The sequence below is a fragment of the Ailuropoda melanoleuca genome, chromosome 9 (assembly GCF_002007445.2).
Source record: "Ailuropoda melanoleuca isolate Jingjing chromosome 9, ASM200744v2, whole genome shotgun sequence".
Taxonomy (NCBI): domain Eukaryota; kingdom Metazoa; phylum Chordata; class Mammalia; order Carnivora; family Ursidae; genus Ailuropoda; species Ailuropoda melanoleuca.
This window is the reverse complement of record NC_048226.1, coordinates 52,088,985-52,107,657: the sequence shown is the minus strand read 5'-3', so window position 1 is coordinate 52,107,657 and position 18,673 is coordinate 52,088,985. Positions and strand designations below refer to the sequence as shown.

Sequence of the window (18,673 nt, the reverse complement as noted above, 5' to 3'; positions counted from 1 at the left end):
TAGGAGCTAATGAAAGTTTTTCATAAGAATACAGGTCCTTCTCATCCTACGGATTTACCAATTTCAGAATCATCTTGGCTACTCATATAAAATTCTCTTTCCAGGGCCCTATTCCAGACCTAATGAGTGAATTTTTGTCGGTAGGGCCCTGAAAATTGCACCTATAAACAAGCTTCTTGGGTGATTACTCTACACATTCAAATTTGAAAAGAATGGCCTACTTTGAAAATGCCATCTGTGTTTTCACAAAATATTAACTTAATTGATTAATTAATTAATGTAGACCTTGCTTATTTATCAAACTGGAAGAGCATTTAAAAATGATAAAAGAGGGGCGCCTGGGTGGCGCAGTTGTTAAGCGTCTGCCTTCGGCCCAGGGCGTGATCCCGGTGTTCTGGGATCGAGCCCCACATCGGGCTTCTCCACTGGGAGCCTGCTTCTTCCTCTCCCACTCCCCCTGCTTGTGTTCCCTCTCTCGCTGGCTGTCTCTCTCTGTCAAATAAATAAATAAAAAATCTTTAAAAAAATAAAAATGATAAAAGGATAAACATAAAATTACAATAGAATTTAAAAAATCAATGTGTCTTTAATGCACATTACATGCTTTGGGAAGACAAGGAAAGCAAGCATTAATAATCAACAAATGAGCCAGGAAACATCACTAATTCATGTGCTTTACATTAAATGTTTCATTAAGGAGGATAATGTTCACGTATGGTTACTGACCCCATGGATCTCACCAATTATTTCATAATACTGCATTCCAAGTTACAAATTCAGAGCATATATTGACAATGAAATTTAATGGACCAGAAAGAAGAAATGAATTAATTACAAAAAGATATGGTGTTCTCATTATTTTAGGAACTTTTCCATCAACTTGATCTGTTAGAAGTCAGTAGTTTTATAGAAAAGACTAAATACTTCTAAGTTTCTGATTGGTGACAAGATGAGGCATGTTGTGGTAGTGAACCTCTAAGGTACCCTCAATAATCCTCACCTCCTGCTATTCATATTTTTGTCTAGTCCTCTCCAATGTTGAATAGAGCTGACATGTCTAATCAGTAGGATGTTGCAAAAAATGAAGGAATGGGACTTCTGAGCCTAAGTCATAAGTAACATTATGGTTTTCCTCCTGTTTTGTCTTTTGGATCACTTACTCTAGAAGAAGCCCACTGCCATACTTCAGGGACAGTTAAGTACCCTGTGGAAAGATGCAGGTGGAGAAGAACTGAGATCTCTTGCCAACAACCAATGCCAACTTTCTACTCATGTGAGTGAGCCATCCCAGCCCCAGTCAGGCTTTCAGATAACTACAACCTTGGCTGCCATCTTGAATGCAACCTCATCAGAGTCCCCAAACCAAAATATTGCATCTAAGCTACTCCTAAATTCCTAACCCACAAAAGTTTTTTGATATAGTAATAAAAAAATAGCATAAAATAAATAAACATAGCAAATGTTTATTTTTGCTTTAAGAAATGTTGTTATATAGCAATAGATAATACAGGTGTAAATGTGATAAATTCAAGGATATTTAGGAAATGCTGGAATAGGATTTGACGCTATTAATGTATCCATTCTTGCTTAATCCTCCAAATCCAGATCCCATTTTTACTTTTACATTGTTTTTTTTCTTTGTTGTTTTGTTTTTGTTTGCAGATAGCTTGTTCTCAGTCCTCTTTGCTTTCTTCTTTCTCTGCCTATCTCCACTGCATGACCTTTACCCAGAGAGCTACTTTTCTCATTAGTTCATTCATCCCATACCAAACCGTCTTCACTATGAGGATCATTTATAGTTTTGAGTGCCTCTTTTAGGCTGCAATATACAAAGGGAACTTGAACATTTCCACTTAGATGTTCAAAGTTAATGTATCTGCAACCAGATGTGTCTTTTTTTTCTTTAAAATTATCTTCTTCTGACCTCACCTGTGTTAGTGGGGCCATGTTTATCTACATTGAGAAACCGTCAAACTACTAATTCTCTAATTCTTCATTCGTCTCTTGACTTCCATGTTCTATCTTTAAATTCTGTAAATGTATGCTTCATAACATCTTTAAAACTCCCTGCTTTTTTTTCATTCCTATTACCTGACTCACTGCCAGATCTTTGTGAGCTGATAATTACAATAACCCTATGAGGTAATAATTGCACTAACCACCTTACCTACCCTTTCGACTCCTCCAGTATCTCTTCCCTTCCATCCATCATGCACAGGACTGTCAAATTAATCTTTCTAGACACTACATCTATTCCTTTTCTACTTACGAATTGTCAATGGCAATTCCTTATACTTAATTTTACCTTCCCCACTGCCTTCTCTCATTACTGCATTATTTTAATACTCCTCAACCGATATGGAATTTTACTTCCACTCTAACTTGCCAAATGCAGTTTCTCCTCCATATATCTTGCCCAGTCCATTCCCCACTCACTAACGACCTCTTTTGTCTCTCTGCATATCCATATCTAAATCTTTGTAATGTGTCACAACCCAGCTCAAGTCTTGAATTTCTAATAGATTTTCTCTGATCTCTCTGGTTCATAAAATGTTACCAGCATACATATTCAAAAGCACAATGAATAGAAAGGCAATATTAGCCTGGAATGAAAAGGGAATGACACTATTTATGAAAGTTCTCTTAACTACCATATATTTGCTACTTGTTACATTTATTTAGCAACAAAAAAACATGTCTCCTTGTATTTTCTACCAATGAAGATTTAGCTCAGCAGGAATCAGCTGAAATAGAAGGAGATTACTTCAAACCTCTGGACATTCCATAATGCCATCTAGAATTATTAATGAATGTTGGTCATTAATTAATTGATTCTAACCAGATTGTGCCAAGATGGTCAGGTCAGAGTAAATTCGTTACAATCTAAAACAGAAAGAAGGTGACTCTATGTGCAGTTGTTTGTTTTTCTGGCCGTTGTGCAATTGTGTAATGCTTAATTGATTAAATTACACTTTCTACACAATACTTTATTAATAAAAGAGAGCACCGCTCTCTTCCTCTTAAAATTAAAGTAGTTTTATATGTCCTTAAAATCTCTTAAATGCTAGTCTTAAGGGCCAAGCCCATGTAATGGGCTTTCTCTAACAGCCCCAAAATAGAACATCTACCAAAGCCTACAGAGCACTGCATAAAGTCATTGATGATTTGTCCAAGTCCAAAATACTGACAATAATATCATGGAACTTGTTCATGCTTTTGAGTCTTTTCTCTCTCCTATAGATAGCTTGCCCCTGGTTGTCAGAAACCAGGTTCAATAATTCATTCAATAAATGTTTACTCAATATTAGTTCATGAATGACTCACTGAAAGATGTGAAGCAAAAACTAAGAAGCATACAAAGGTCTGATTTGTAGGCAACAGAAATCAACCCTGGCCAATTTTACGAGAGAAAAAAAACCCCACACACAATATATTGAAAAGCCATTGGGTAGCACACAGAATTACATAGAAGACTGGAGAACCAGGCTCAGAAACTAGACAAGAACAAAAGACAGCAGGGCCATGACATAAAGCTGTTTGGACATGTGATGACTGGACCTTGGAATGACCACCATTGCTGCCTTGGCCCCAGACTCTGGAGGCCACTCCTGGCACTGCTGCCTGAAAGACTGGACATTCCTGCCACTCTTTGCTTTGGATTCAAAGTCTGCAGTAGGCATGTCTGATTGGGCTAGCCCACGTGATGGTTACACACCCCAGTAGCCAGAGGCTGGGGAAACAGTGATCATTCTTTCCAGCTTCAATAATGAGAGGTAAAACAAACCAAGCATAGGAATGAGATTCAGATGCCAGACAAAAAAATAACTTTATTTAAAAAGGCTATACATTGGGCACCTGGGTGCCTCGGTTGGTTAAGCATCTGCCTTCAGCTCAGGTCATGATCCCAGGGTCCTGGGATTGAGCCCCACAACGGGCTCCTTGCTCAGTGGGGCACCAGCTTCTCCCTCTCCTTCTACCTGCTGCTTTCTCTGCTTGTGCTCTCTCACTCTGTAAAATAAATAAATAAAATCTTTTTTAAAAAAGGATATACATCTGCTTTGATGAATTATGATCATTTTGCATTTCAGATAAATTTCCTAGCAGGAATACTGAGACTAGATTACAGAGGCAAAATTGGACTTTCAGTTCAAAGATGCATATACAACTTGAAGCTAAGGCAATAAGGAAGGAAACAATGGATTTGAGAGAAAGTGACATGATAAACTTGGCAGAACCCGGAGACCGATTACACTTGATAAACAAAGGAGGGTTGTCAATAATTGCTCTTAGATTTCTGGCCTGGGGGACCACATGAATTAAAACAGAAAATTTAGGAGTATCAGAAAATTAAAGGAAGATGATAAATATCAGGGGAATGTTAAGTCTAAGGTGTATGTGATAGTTTAAATATGGTTATAAATTCTTCGCAGGTTTTCTTAGGAAGACATGGAGTCCATTTTCCCACTTCTTGAAATAGAGTTGGTTATATGATTTGCTTTGACCAAGAGAATGTGGCAGAAGTAACATGTGACTGGCAAGTCTCAGCAACAAGTGGTCTGACAGTTTCTGTTCTCACCTTTTTGGAATGTTGCCATCACCTTGTGAAGAAACTAGCTTCTGAGGACTAGAGAGAACATGGAGCAAGAGAGTTCCAGCCATTCCAGCATTTTGAGCTGAGGCCCCAAATACATGAATGGGGCCATTCGGGACCAGCCAATCCCCAGCCAACCCATTAGCTAACTGCAGCCACCTATGCGACCCCAGGCCAGGCCAGCAGAAGAACCACCCGTCTGAGCACCAAATTACAGAATCATGAGAGAAGGAATTGTTGTTTTTTAAAGATAGCATATTTTAGAATGGTTTATCATAAAGCAATGGAGAACTAATCTATTGCTAGTGGAATATCCAGGGGAAAATGTCCATTTGGGAGTTGGATAAGAGTCTAAGAACTCACGGGAGAGAGACTATAACAAGTATGATGATGGTCAATACCAAGGACTGCATGAGATCATCCAGAATGAGGTCATATTGTTTCAGTCATGGGCAAAGGTGTTAAAGGTGTTAATTTAAACCAATATTTAATACATGAGTAGAGAAAAGAAGTTAGTGAAAAAATTGTAAAGAATCATCCAGTAATTATTTAAGCAAAGCCATTAGATCATGGAAGTCATGGGTAGCCTTGCTGGAAACAATTTGTGTTTTTTGGCATGTTGGTGTAAAAGCTTGGTAATGGAAAGTACAGAAAAAGAGGTAGTAAGTGGAGATAGCTCTCTATAGAAAAAGTAAAGAAAAAGAGATGGTAAGTGGAGATATCTCTGTGTAAATATATTCATGTGACTAAAAGCAAAAGATAAGGTAAAGTTGGAGTAGTTTTTTTCCCGAAAGATGGTAAAGATATCTGCATGGTTATAAAATGGCATGAAACTTAAAACATATATTTAAATTATTTAAAGATTTTAGTGATGTTGGAAGTCCCTTGAGGAAAAAGTAGAGGAGGGAACAGGCCTAATGGTAAAGAGACCAGCCTTTTTCGGGAAGAGGACCTGAATATCTCTGACCCTGGAATTAAGAATAAAAAGATAAGTATCAGAACAACTAATTCCTGGGAATGGGGCCAAAGATAGGGGAGATAAGGGAGATGGGGGGATGGGGAGATAAGGAGTAGGGGAGGCACAATCTACAATGAATGAAGTGCCAGGTAGAAGCAGGAAACAGAAGTAATTTCTGCCTAAGACTCTCCATGTTCTCTGTAAAGTTAGAGATCATTTACCTTCCCAAATTGGACATATAAGAAGAGATAGGAGATTCAAGGAGAGTGATAAAGATTTGAGTAGAGAATGGGAGAGAAATCCGTGGTTGTTTACTTATGGCCACACAATCTTTGTAGTTCTTCTTAGCAAGAACTGGAGTCCGTTTCCCCAACACTTGAAATCCAGTTGGTCTTGTTACTTGCTTCAAGCAATAGGTTGTGGCTGAAGTGAATGTGACCGACAAGTCTAAGAGATCTGAGTTCAAATACTGGCTCCGCCACTTATTCACTGTGTGACCTATGGAGAGTGTATCTGCTCATTCATTCCTTCTTTCATTTAGCATCTATCTGTTGAATAACAGACTCTCACGTGTGCTAGGTATTATGCAAAATATTACATATTCAGCCGTGAAAGACAAAAGGTAGCAATATAGCCACTGCCTGCTATGGTTTGAATGTTTGTGTCCCCCCCCCCCCGCCCTGCCTCAAATTCATATGCTGAAATCCTAACACCCAGTGTGATAGTATTAGGAGGTAGGGCTTTGGGGGGATACTTAGGTCATGAAGATGGAACCCTCATGAGTAGAATTAGTGCCGTTATGAGAGAAACCCCACAGAGCTCTCCAAGCCCTTCTGCCATGTGAGGGCACATGAGAAGTCAACAGTCTATCACCCAGAAGAGGTCCTTCATCAGAATTTTGTCCCTCTGGCATCATTTTTTGGACTTCTAGCCTCCAGAACTATAAGAAATAAATTTCTATTGTTTTTGAGCCACCTGGTCTGTGGTATTTTGTTATAGCAGCCCAAACAGACAAAGACACTGCCTTTATAGAATTTATAGTCCTTGGAATATATTCTGTGACTTAGTTGTCTGTCTGTCTTAAAAATATGTAGCAATTATACTGACACGAGCTACCACTTAGTGAGCGTGAACAATGTGTGTGACACCAATCTGATTCCTTAATCATATTATCTCACTCTACCCTCCCAATGGCACTAGCAGGTAGGTACTCTTAGAAAAACAGAAAACCGAGATCAAGAGGTTGAATACCTGAGTCATATAGCTAGTAAGTAAGGGAGCCGGATATTAAATACAAGCAAAATGACACCAAATTCTCTCCTTCCTATAAGGAAGCTTTAAATAAACTAATGAATTAATGTTAGTGATTATCATTATCATCATAACTACTGTTTCGCTGAGATTAGGAACAATTTATCTGTGCTAGTAACACATCTCACTGCTTGTGTGATATTGGTTTTTTATCAGCAGTATTGGAGAAGAGAAGATAGACATTTAGATCAATCCGGGATTGGGCTTTTCTTGGGTGGATATAGTAGATGGTTATGGAAATCATGTAGTACCAAGAAATTGTTAGGAACATCATATGTGGGCCTAGGCTGGATATAGAAGGAAAGTGAGCCAAGAGCACGGTGGTAAATTGGAAGAAAATTAAGTCTGAAGGGAAAAGAATATCAGGTAGATGCCAGAATACTTGTAATTGGAATAGGAAGTGAAAGAACAGGAGAGACCATAGGTTGGGGTACGTGAGTGGATCACCTGAGTTAACGTGCCATGAGTGGATCATATAGTCTATGCACATTGTACTCATGTATCAAGCATGTGGGCATAAAAGAGTGTCATAATGGAGTCTTGATCAGGAAACTCTTTTCATACTTGAACAGAGCCTATTTTTGTTTAGGTAGAATCAAACATTTGTTGATGGCATTAATGAGGAAATTCACCATTGCTTCTAGAGAAACATAGGGTGTCCTTTTGGAATGTAGTGATATTAAGTCAGCATTTACCTCTTCTCTTTTTGGAAATTATCCAAAAAGCAACAAGAAATACAGGAGAAGGAAAGCAAAGCACTTCAAATTCTATTTCCGGTGCCATTTTTAGTAAAACTAGGAGAGAATCTAAAACTCCAGGCTCCATAAAAGTGGGAAGACTGCCCAAAGCAGTAGACTCTGGAGGAAGCAGCAGATTTAGAATACAAGGCAGAAAGGAGCACAGTAGCAGCAGGTCTTGCAGGGAGCCAGCAAAATAAATGTCCTGAAGGTGGGGAGATACTGAAGGAGATACTAAATGTAAATCTTTTGGTGTAATGGGAATAGGGGCAGCCAAATGGCAGCACGAGGTTCCTGGACTTATCTTGGATCCAAAAGGCAGAGAACATGAGATTAAATGGGGAATCATGCACACTAGCCACATTTGCAGGAAGCAGTCCGTTTCTTTGGCATTGGAAGAAAAGAAAGATCTTTCATGATGAAAGAAGAAAGAAAGAAGGAAGAAAGAAAGAAAGAAAGAAAGAAAGAAAGAAAGAAAGAAAGAAGAAGGAAAGAAAGAAAGAAAGAAAGAAAGAAAGAAAGAAAGAAAGAAAGAAGAAAGAAAGAAGAAAAAATACCATTGTTGCTTATCTCCACAAGCTGGGGAGAAATAAGCCCTCATTGCATTAGATCACAAGAAAAATTCAAGCTAGCCAGATACACAAACTTTATTCAACCATACCATAAGCCTCTTACAAATAACTTATCTGAGGAAAATTTGCATACTTTATTAATGAGGAATTAAAATGGCACTAAAACAGGAACCACAGCAAAAAGTCTTTTTTTAAGGAGGTTTTTTTTTTTAAAGATTTTATTTATTTGTTTTTGAGAGAGAGAGAGAGCACAAGCAGGCCAAGGGGCAGAGGGAGAAGCAGGCTCCCTGATAAGCAGGGAACCCAATGCCTGGCTCCATCCTAGGACCCTGGGATCATAACCTGAGCTGAAGGCAGACGCTTAACTGACTGAGCCACCCAGGAACCCACCAAAAAGTCTTCTGAGGAGAAAAAAATAAGAAGAGAAACAGGAAAACAGATGAAAGATGAAAATCTCACCAGAAAGATGTTGCTGTAGAGCAGAAAAAAAAAATATGACCAAATATTTTGCATGAATTAAAGAGGAGGGGAGAAGTCCAATGAAGCCATCACCTCTAGTAAGAAGGGTATAAGACAGAAGTGCAATAACTTAGGGGAGCCTGGGTGGCTCAGTCGGTTGAGCATTGGACTCTTGGTTTTGCCTCAGGTCATGATCTCAGGGTCCTGGGATCAAGTCCTGTGGAGCCCAGCATGGGGCTCTGCTCTCAGCTGGGAGTCTGCTTGAGTTAGTGTCTCCCTTTCCTTCTGCCTCTCCTCTCTCTCCCTCTGTCTCAAATGAATAAATAAATCTTTAAAAAAAAAGAAAAGAAATACAACAACTTAGAAAAAAGATAGCAAGATAATAGAAAGGGGTGAAATACGAGCCAATGGAGTTTAGGAATGAAATAGAAAAATATCTCACAACAGAAATAAAGGTGAAATTTGGAGGGATGTTGAGGGAAGTAAACATGGCTGAAAGTCCTCTGGTAGACACAGAGATAAAAATTTTAAAAATAAGTAAAATGAAAATAAAATGCTAATTCAAACAATTTTTTCTGAAATAAATGACTTTACATGTACTGAGAAGGTACCATTTTCCAGAGTAAATTGACCCAGAATGACCCAGAATGTATTTTACTGAGAAATACACTAAAAAAATTTAAAAGCTTTTAAAAGAGAGAGAACTCTTCAGGCGCTCAGGAAAAAAGATTTTAGATTGCATTCAGACTCTTCTAATCCTTCCAACATCAAAACACAATAAAGAAACACCTACAAAATCTTCAAAGAAAAATTGTGACTTAATCATTTTATGCCCAGTCTAACTGCTTTTTAGGTGTAAGGACAATAGACAAATTGTTTTAGAACATTCAAGAATTCAGGGTATATTGTTCCCAGAAACACGTCCTAAGGAATCAGCTTGAGGAAAAACTTCGGCCAACTACTGACAGTGGGCATTGCATCTAAAAAAATGTAAGACCAAGACTAAATTAGCTACGGACAATAGAGTGATGAATGGGAAATACTATAACTGCTGAGAAGTTATCAAATATATGAGAAAAGAATAAAGCTGGACAGAGGGAAGGTGGGACAAAATAAGTGCCTTAGCCTATGTTCCCTAGAAAGCAGAACTTGCAACAAAGACCTTCGTGCAAGGATGTTATTGGAGAGTGTGTCTAGAGGATGAGTGAGGGGTGGGAGAAGACAAGCAGGAGGAGGGTCCATATAAAGATGTGCTATCAAGTTATACATTGCTGAAGACCTCACCAATTGACCCAACATTATTCACTGAAAAATCTACCTTCATCCTACTGATCTGGGGTGCCTCCTTTTTTATATGCTAAATTCTCCTTTTTTTTTTTCCTATTCAATTATCTGTCATTCTATTCAGGTACTGCACTGTTTTTATTATTGAAGATTTAAAATATGTTTGAATATAAGGAAGAGCTAGTCTTCCTCACGACTGCTCCAGATTTTTCCTGACTATTCTTGTTTTTCGTTTTTCCATTTGACCTTTAGTATCAGCTTGTCTGATTCCAAAGTTCTCGAATGCTGCTGCTGTTTTTATTGAATCACATCTTTATGATACGGATTTTTTCTATTAAAGAAGTGCAATACCTTTCTATACATTCATCTTCTTTTGTGTATTTCAGTAGCATTTTAAAATATTCTTTATGCAGACCCTTACATAGATCTCACACTTATTTCTAAACATTTCATCTTGCTTGTTGAATCGTTTTTTTTCCTCCTTTTTATCATAAATATAAAATTGACTTCTGTAGACTGTTTATTTACAGCCTTACTAAGTTACCTTACTTTGATTGGTTTCTTTGGGTTTTTGTCATGGAATCTGACCTGTGTCTATACTGAATCTTAACTTTGATGGATTTAATGTGCCTTGAAGTCAAAAGTAAATCCTTTGCATTTGATAGGTGTTCTTTGAACCCAGATCACATCTTCTATGAAAGCGTTACTCCATCCTAATTTAGGCATATGATGCAATGTTATGATGGCTATGGATTTGTTTACTTTTCTTCAATATTGAAAACAACATTTAGCTGTTATTTTTTTTATTATCATCAAGTAATCCACGGATACCCTGAGAGTATATTTGCTATAATTTAATAAATACATAAATGTTTAGTAAAGATATATTTTATAGTATTGAAAGAAAAAAGATGTGGCTTTTGTCTTTAAAAAGTTTCAATTATTCCGGGATATGTGTTCTCTTCTGCCATGAAACATCCGACTGATTTCCTACACATGCCTCAAGCTATAACAAATCCTTCCTGAGCCAGAGATCTGAAGCACCAGCTTTTGGGAGCCAGGGATATAAATATCTAAGAAAAGCTCGAAGGATCAAGCAACTATCATTGATCAGAGCTAAAGCACATAGGTGAATTGATGCTAGCACGCATCTATAAATCACAACAGTCAGAAACCAAGCAAATAGACAATAATCCATGGAGGAGGGGTTGTATGTAATGGAGGATAAGAAAAATCAATGACAGAATGACTAGGCAGAAACATCAGATAAAACTCATTAAAGATGAGAAACAAATGATCCAACACAAAAAGAAGGAACTATCAGTGAATGTGATGGTCTATAAGGAAGCTGTTAAAATTGTAACTGTGATAATCAGGGAGAAACACTGACATGCATTTACAAAATGATTCTCAGTGAATAATACATGTTCAATATTATTATTTCTAATAAAAAATCAACATGTAGACAAAATTTGTGAGAGAATATGAAGAAATAAATATTAAAGAGTTGAGGGGCGCCTGGGTGGCACAGCGGTTAAGCGTCTGCCTTCGGCTCAGGGCGTGATCCCGGCGTTACGGGATCGAGCCCCACATCAGGCTCTTCTGATATGAGCCTGCTTCTTCCTCTCCCACTCCCCCTGCTTGTGTTCCCTCTCTCACTGGCTGTCTCTATCTCTGTCGTATAAATAAATAAAAAATCTTTAAAAAAATATTAAAGAGTTGAGATCAAGAAAATAAACTTCATTAACTTGATAGTAATTGTTAAATCCTATTGTGAAGATATGAGTTTAAGAGAATAGGTGAGGTGATGGCAGCTAGAAGACCTTTTAACTAAGGCATGTGTTGCTTCAGTCAAGACATCATAGATGCCTCCTGTTATTATCATTCATAACAGCTAATATTTATTTATCGTCTCCTGTATGCTAAGTCCTTAAAGCGAAAGTCAGTCCTTAACTATGGTTAGGATCAGCTTGGCATAGATCATTCCTTGCACTCCAGTAAGAAATGGATAAAATGAGAGTATATACTGCATATGGGGAGAGAGAGAGACAGAGACAGAGACAGAGAGACAGAGGAAGAAGGGAAGAGACGGAGAGAGACAAAAAAATAAAGGCATTTTATGCCATTCTCTCCAGGAGGATGTGACAGGAATACATGAGATCACCTCTGCCCTCAAGGCACTGAGAACCTCGCTGAGTGGGGGAGGGAAGGGAATGGACCTAAGTAACTGGCAGTAAAATACTCTATTTTCTGTTGCCTTGAAGTGCAATAAGAGATTTAAAAAATTAATAAACAAACACAGAAAAGAAACTGCACAAGTGTTTCTTAACAGCAGTGCTGGAATTTGTGGCAGAATAGTTCTTCAGTTGTACAGGACTGCCTCAGGCATTGCAAAATGGTTTAAATCCCCAGCCCCTGTCTTCTAAATGATGGTTTTACCCAACTATTGTGTCAAACAAAATTTAATTTGAATTAATTTCGTTTACAATGTCCTCACACATTTACTTACAAATCGAGATTCATTAGACCAAATATTTTCAAATTCCAGTGCTCCAAAGAATCTTAGTTGCTTTGGTTTGTGTTACTCAACTTATCAATATTGAAAACTTCAGTACGAAATAGTATCATGAATTTCCAAAACCCTTAGGCATCTTTGACTCCTCTCTCTCACCTCCCACATGAGATCAATCAACACATTGTGTCTGCTCTACCTTTAAAACTATATTCATTTCTATCCTTCACTACTACACTATGTCATACGAGCTCCCCACCATCTCTCACCTGAGTTACTGTAGTAATCTCCTGTTAGGGACTGAGTGCCCCCCCTCAAAATTCATATTTTGAATCCCTAACCTCGTTGTGTTGATATTTGGTGATGGGGCCTTTGGGGCGTGAATAGAATTAGATAAGGTCGTGAGGGTGGAGCCCTGGGATGATCCGTGCCCTTATAAGAAGATGCAAGAAAGAGCCTGTTCTCTCTCTGTCAGTGTGCACACACTGAGGGAAGGCCATGTGAGCACACAGTAAGATGGTGGCCGCCTACATGCCATGAGGAGCGGCCTCAGAATAAAAACCTTGCCAGCACTTTGATTTTGGACTTCCAATCTCCAGAACTGTGAGGAAAAAATTTCTGCTGTTGAAGCCACTCAGTGTGTGGTATTTTGTTTCGGCAGCCCTAGCAGGCTGATAGACCTCCCAACTAATCTCCCTGGCGCCATGTTTTCCATGTTCAAAGCAATGACAGTGAGCCCAGTAAAAGTGTAAATCAACCGGTTATATCATTTCCTCCTCAGAGCACTCTAATGACTTCTTTTGTCATTAGAGTTAAAAACAAGGTCCTTACTTGACCCTTTATGACATGGGCCCTTGAACACTTTGAAATGGCTTTTTAATATCCTTTCCCAACCTCTCTTGAACCACACTGGTTTGCCCCTCCTCCGATATGCCAGGTTTGTTCATGCCTCGGGGCCTTTGCACAATCTGTTCCATGTGTGGAGGGACATTCTCACTAACTCCCTCACTCAAGAAGGCCTTGACTCAAATGTTCTTGGCACCTTAGTTCACGTGTCAATGTCTTTTCCTTCCATACATCTATTTTCTATCTCCTTACTTTACTTTTTTCCTTGTTACTTATTGCTTTTTTTTTTTTTGCCACATTATGCATTTTACTTATTTATGTTGTTTCCTGTGGGTCCTCCTTCTGTATATAAGCCTCAGAAGAACAGGGGTTTCTTTTCCTTTTTGTTTACTGCTATTTACCCAGTATCCAGAACAGTGCTTCTCAACTTTTTTTTTTCACTGTTGTTCCCCTAGAAAGATTTTTTCAGACATTTGACTTTATAGCTCCACTGCCCTGTTGAGTACCTAGAACATAGAGTATGCACCTAATAAAGACTGTTTGAATAAATGGAGGCTATCTCTATTCAAGAGGAGTTTATCAAGAATCTAAAACTTGGATAGAGACTGAAAGTACACATTGAATTTCGTTGGGGAAACACTTCTCAGTTGAGAGAATATTAGGAAAAAAGATTGTCACTGAGTAATGGGGAACACAGAGAAACCATATTGAGTATATAAAAAAATTTGATTATGAAAAGTCTTAAAAACAAATCTTGGGAGTTTGGACTAAAAGCTGAAAGCAAAAAGAAACCATTACAGGAATTTACAGAATGAAGTAACATGGTAAAAATTGGTTTTTAGGAAAACTGGCCTGGCAGCAGTATGAAAGATGAATCAGAAAGAGGAGAGAATAAAAAAGCATGTAGATTCACTGGGACATTGAAGAGATGACAATTACAATGGGGAATAATGGACAGAGTTGAGGGTACTTCTAAAGAGAACATGGCAGAATATTTTCTCACTAAGAGCCTCTGGCTTCAAGTAACAGAAACTGACTTAAACAACTAGGAAAAATATTGACTCTTGTCGCTGGATATCCAAAAGTAGTGCACCCACTGGGACAGACTTCGTCTGGTTTTCCGAGCTCCATTTTCTTGAGATTTATTTGACTCAGCACTCCTCCATTTTTTGGCTTCATCCCCAAGGTGGTATTAATATAATGACCTTCCTTCCAGATATCACATCCACACAGGAATATATCCTGAGAAAAAGCAAGGGAAAAAGAATTGTTTCTAAAAGCTCTCTCGGAAGATAAAAGAAGAATTCCCCCCAGAGCCCCCAATAAGTCTTTCCTTGAATCTCAGGGAACCGAACTGGTTTGCATGACAGTTGCTGAACCAATTGGGCAAGAGAAGGAGATTCTCCTTAGACCATTCTGGTAGATTCCCGGACTTGGGAGAGGATTAACTTCTTCTGAGCCATATGGGCTACCTAGGAGAAGATTAGCTGACAGGTTAATCGAATGGGCAGTGAGAAATGACCCTGGGACCTAGGGGAAATACCAGAGCTGGAAATAGATATTCAGATGTCACCCATATAGAAGTGAATGAGCTCTTCTGGAGAATGAGTGTAGAAAAAGGCAGATAATAAATCTTATGCCAGGTTGGAGGAAGGAGTAAAAAGAGAACCCAGTGGATTAAAAAAAAAAAAAAGAGCTGTCAGAGAGATCAAAGGAGTAGTAAACATAGTATAATAATCGCAGTTGAAAAAAAATGTCATGAAGAAGGTGTCAAATGGTACAAGGAGATCATGGAGAAAAGAGCTAACAAAGTCAGGTTGGGGCTAAAAAGGAATAAGAAGTCTGTAACAGAGTTATTAAAAGATTCATGAAAGATTTCCAAACAGCAGCAAAGGCCCATTTCAAGTTCTTAGCATAAATCTGCAATAGATCAGGTCAATTGGCTTTCCTCCCACAAGCTAATATGACTTCTGCACAGATAACAACAACAACAAAAAGGCTGATCCCATCATTGGGGATGTGTTATTGGGTTTGGGAGAAGATAAAGTATGGACAGAATTTAGAGTCCTAGTTAAGCAATATTAAGCAGTTGACTATGAAATTTAAAGTGGAGAGGGACTTGTAAGCCAAAGGGGTCTAATGGACTGATTCCCTTGCTTATCAGGGGACACAGCCAACTTTTGGTTCTGTTTTAATTCCATCTGCAATATAACATAGCAGACCTGCTAGCTTGTGTCTTAGCTTGAGTTCCCTTGAAAGCAGAGCTTAAAATAAAGGCTTGGTGTATAGGTAGTGTATTTGGGGGGCAAGTGTAGGGAGAAGAGTATGGGAAGTGAGATAGGTAGGTGATAAAACCCATAATGTGTATGTTCCTGATTTCAGCCGGCTACAGCAAACAGTTTAGCAGACTTACCAGCATTCCAAACCTCAAGCTCAGGTGGTAGTGTCTTTGCTTTCTCTGAAGTCCAGCAACAGACACAGCCGGAATTGGCAGAGGTATTGACAACCCTCGGGCAACCCTCAATCAGCGGGTGATGGCCCTAGGTCAGTAAGTGCCTGCTGCACCAGGGGGTTACCAGTGTAGGCAACTAAGACCGAGTCCGTCTGGGGACATGCAGAGGAACTGTACAGAAGGCCCCCAGAACTGTCCCGCTGAACAGGGACGTTGGACACTGATGGAGAGCTGCCTCCAGGTGTTCATGCCTGAACAATCGCCCGCAGCGCCTGCACAGGTGTTTCCGAGAAAGCCCCGAGGCAGAAAAGCGAAGAGCCACGGCTTCACGTGGTGCGGAGGCGCTGACCTGGAGGCCCGCGTCCACCGCAGCTGTCCGGCACAGCTGTGGAAGTCAGCGGCTCACGGAGCTGTGACGTGGGCGTCGTGCGCAGCTGCCAGCCGGGCTCTCTCAGCCACAGCCCCGCTGACACTGCAGACCAGACACTCGTTCGTTACGGTGGCTGCCGTGCGCACTGTAGAGCGCTGTGTAGTAGCCCTGGCTTCTTCTCATGAAATGCCAGCCCCCCCCCCCGCCCAGTTGTGACAGTAACAAACATCTACGGACATTGCCAAATGTCCTCAGGAAGGCAACATCGTCTTCGGTTGAGAACCACGACGCAACACTGCGAACTCCGGCAAGTTGCTTCACTTCTCTAAATCTCAGTCTCTTATCTGTACGGTGAGGCTAATACGGTACCGGCCTCATGGGCTTTGGGGGACGATGACATGAGATGGGGAACATAAGCACTAAGCAAAGTACCTGGCACATAGTTTATGTGGAATAATAATAATGTGGAAAACCTCTGTACTTCAGAGTGGTGTCTTTTTATGACCAGAATTCAAAGTTTATTTCCCCTTCTTTGATTAAAAATAATGATAATAAGGTACTTATCTCTAATATCTGTTTCAGCAAATGAATCAGAGGCTGCATCTCAATGTGAATAAATCAAACTGAAAAAGGTCAGCATCAATCACTTTTGATTTTCTTCCATTACCAAACACCAATTAATGCTCTTAAGTTAAACATGACCATGTGTCATTTTGTTGTAGCTAAGTGATCACGGGGTGTGAAGGAAATAAAAGAACTCAGCTTAAAAAGCGAATAGAAAATTAGAATATTGTATTCAAGAATAATCCTGCAGAGTTTACACTTCATTATTCTACCAAACGCAGATTTAAAATGTACATTTACTAAAACAAATTTTTTTAACACAGTCTGCAATCTCAGACTTAAAGGCATGAATATTTTAGGTTTATTAGCATAAACTGAATACCAGCATGCAAACACTGAAATGAATTTAAGGAAATTGTTAATGATTCATTACACAGAGTTATTAGATTTTTGTGTGATCGGAGCAAATGCATTAGCAAAAACAATTATGTGCTGATACAATGAAAAACCACTCTCAGGGAAAAAGTCATTAATGTAATAAAAAGGACATTTTGCAGGGGTTCCTCCTGTACTTTCTTTGACTCGATCACAAACAGCTGTTGCCATCTGCCAGGAAGAGCCCTTGGCAGACATACTTGGCAAACCTCTGCCAAGCCCTCGTGTGTTGAGATGTCTACCCCCAGAACTCTTGGAGACTGAATATTGAGAAGTAGCAAATGATTCTCCAGTGAGACCGAATTATCTCATTCTTAAGGGAATGTAGGAAAAAAAATAAAACAAGATAAGCATGAAAAGTATACGCATGGGAAATTGCTTTTGTGGCTTCTGCTTCTGTCTCTGCAACTTTCAGAGGGTGTGTGCTTTCGCCCACAGTAGACTCATTGTTCAAATTTATTACATTGTATCATACCTCCTTTTTAATATGTCTTTGAACCATTTCAAGTGCTTGTGGCAAGACATCATTTTTGTATCCGCGGGACCTGGCACAGAGTGCTCATAAATGATGAAGGAGTGAATGAATGAATAAAAATGTCAGTTGGTCCAGTTCACCATGACTGGTGTAACAGACTCTAAGATCAGTTAAGAACTTAAAATACCAGTCTAAGTGTTCACAGGGATATCTTCATGAGAACTGTACCTCAGAACCACTGAACCTTTCTATCATGGCTTAGCCTTCCTAGAATAGATATAGTCCGAGGCAGCAGGAAATGAGGCAATCATGTGTAGACACTGAATGCTCGAGCCATGTGACATAGACCAGATCAACACCCCCCCCCCCAAAAAAAAAGAAGTTAGGCAATCTTCCAGATCAATGAAACAGAAAAAGACATTTGCCAGGAATTTCCAGATAATTCAGGCAAAGTGTGTTCCTTTTTCTGCTTGAATTAATAGTATAATTGCCTCGGTTCTCCATTTGTCTATTCATGTTCAGACATAGCTTCAGATAAAATAATTTGAGGCAGAGAGTCCTGGGGGGATAAAAGAGAAGGAGCCCAGAGACAAAGGAGGAACCTTCAAAATTAGCTCAACTGTGTCACAGAACAGCTTGAATGCATCCAGGTGGCAGTCTGGAAATTATGACTCGAAACTGGATCTACACAAATGATTAGGAAATGCTCATTTGAATTTTACAAATAATAATGGTAGCTATTTTCACAACGTGAAGCATTTGACTTTACCTGCACGTATTAATATTTCAAAAGCATCTCTCTCGATGTTGACTGCAAAGAGGCTTTCCTGTAAGAAGTCAATCTGGAAAGCTTAAAAGAAATAGTGGTGAAGATGAAATGCTTGTAAAAACTTAACGTAAGTAAGAATATGGTCTCCCAGGAAATGATTCTGACTCATAAAGAATCAAATTAAGTACAGTAGAGTCTCATGATGATGTTATCTCTAAAGTCCCAGCTCTGAGATGTTCGAGATGGAATGGTATATGAATGAGTGCCTTCTGGGGTTCCCATTATCTGTCTGTGTTATATTTTACCCAAGACAACTCAACCGCTAACGAACTCCAGAT

General features: G+C 39.2%; 1 long non-coding RNA gene across 1 annotated transcript; it reads right to left on the bottom strand.

Moving 5' to 3' along the window:
• Nucleotides 1-3,948: 3,948 nt before the first annotated feature.
• On the bottom strand, nucleotides 3,949-16,222 carry LOC117803763. The gene is made up of 3 exons (XR_004627832.1): nucleotides 15,684-16,222; nucleotides 14,368-14,512; nucleotides 3,949-4,008 (listed from the first exon to the last, which is right to left on the bottom strand). It is a non-coding gene; the product is annotated as an uncharacterized LOC117803763 (long non-coding RNA).
• Between the last annotated feature and the right edge of the window lie 2,451 nt (nucleotides 16,223-18,673).